This window comes from Moschus berezovskii, chromosome Y (assembly GCF_049115385.1).
Source record: "Moschus berezovskii isolate FMDL1 chromosome Y, NW_MosBer_1.0, whole genome shotgun sequence".
NCBI classification, from domain to species: domain Eukaryota; kingdom Metazoa; phylum Chordata; class Mammalia; order Artiodactyla; family Moschidae; genus Moschus; species Moschus berezovskii.
The window spans coordinates 43,017,081-43,019,108 of record NC_142489.1 but is presented as its reverse complement, the minus strand read 5'-3'; positions in this window follow the sequence as shown (position 1 = coordinate 43,019,108).

Genomic DNA, 2,028 nt, shown 5'->3' with positions numbered 1-2,028 from the left:
GGTTGTGTGTGGAGCTGGGCATTGCTTATGCCGCTCCTCATTCACATGCTGTGATGTCACTGGGCTGAACTTGAAGCTGCTTCAGGGTTAAGGGACTGCACATGGGTGAAGCTGAGTATCAAGGAAGCTGGGTCTCAGTCAGGCCCTGTGACGTCATCGGCCGGAAACTGAAGCCACCTCGGTGCTGAGGGATGGCATGCTGAGGAGCTGGGCGTTGCGAGGCTATTCTCAGTCCTGTCCTGCCACATCCTCAGGGAGACTCACCTGGTTCTCGGGTCTGTGGCTTCCCCATGCGAGAGGCTGAGTTCCCCCTCCCCCTGGACACTGAGAGTAGCAGACGGTGACCCCTAGCTGGGGAGGGGAGTTGTCACTATGACATAGTGTCCATAGGAGGGGACTGAGGCATAGCGATCCCATTGAGAAACCCCTGTTATTAGATAAGGGGTTTCCCCTGTGGCTCACTTAAGAAGGTCTTCTTATCTCTCCTTGCCATTCTTTGGAACTCAGCATTCAGGTGGCTATATCTTTCTGTGTCTCCTTTACCTTTCTCTTCTCTTCTCATCTATTTGTAAGGCCTCCTCAGACAACCACGTTGCCTTTTTGCATTTCTTTTTCTTGTAGATGTACTTGATCACCACCTCCTGTACAATGTTAGGAACCTCCATCCATAGGTCTTCTGGTACTCTGTCTACCAGATCGAACCATTGAATCTCTTTGTCACTTCCAACGTATGCTCACAAGGAATTTGAATAAAGCAAAGAAACAGAGGAAAACAATAGAATGGGAAAGACTAGAGATCTCTTCAAAAAAATGAGACATGCCAAGAGAATATTTCATGCAAAGACAGGCACAACAAAGGACAGAAACGTTATGTGTCTAACTAAAGCAGAAGAGATTAAGAAGAGGTAGTAAGAATACACAGAACTGTTAAAAAAATGTTAATAACCCAGATAACCATGATGGTGTGATCAGTCGCCTAGAGCCAGACATCCTGAAGTGCGTAATCAAGTGTACCTTAGGAAGCAGCAGTTCCAACAAAGCTAGAGGAGGTGATTAAATTCCACCTAAACAGACTGGTTCCAAATAGGAAAAGGAATACATCAAGGTGATATATTGCCACCCTGCTTATTTAACTCATATGCAGAGTACATCATGAGGAACGCTGGGCTTGAAGAAGCACAAGCTGGAATCAAGATTGCTGGGAGAAATATCAATAACCTCAGATATGCAAATGACACCACCCTTATGGCAGAAAGAGAAGAGGAACTCAAAAGCCTCTTGATGAAAGTGAAAGAGAAGAGTGAAAAGGTTGGCTTGAAGCTCAACATTCAGAAAATGAAGATCATGGCATCTGGTCCAATCACTTCTTGGGAAATAGATGGGGAAACAGTAGAGACAGTGTCAGGCTTTATTTTTTGGGGCTCTAAAATAACTGCGGATTCTGATTGAAGCCATGAAATTAAAAGATGGTTAATTTTTGGAAGGAAAGTTATGACCAAACTAGATAGTATATTAAAAAGCAGAGACATTACTTTGGCAGCAAAGGTCCATCTAGTCAAGGCTACGGTTTTTCCATTGGTCATGTATGGATGTGGAGTTGGACATTGAAGAAAGCTGATCTCTGAAGAATTGTTGCTTTTGAACTATGGTGTTGGAGAAGAATTTTGAGAGTCCCTTGGACTTCAAGGAGATCCAACCAGTCCATTCGAAAGGAGATAAACCTTGAGTGTTCATTGTAAGGACTGATGCTAAAGCTGAAACTTCAATACTTTGGCCACCTCATGCAACAAATTGACTCACTGGAAAAGACTCTGGTGCTGGGAGGGATTGGGGGCGGGAGGAAAAGGGGACAACAGAGATGAGCTGGCTGGATGGCATCACCGACTCGATGGATATGAGTTTGAGTGTACTCCAGGAGTTGGTGATGGACAGGGAGGCCTAGCATGCTGTGATTCACAGGGTCACAAAGAGTTGGACACGACTGAGTGACTCTGAACTTAACAGAAAAAACTGAAGAAATTCTGAGGC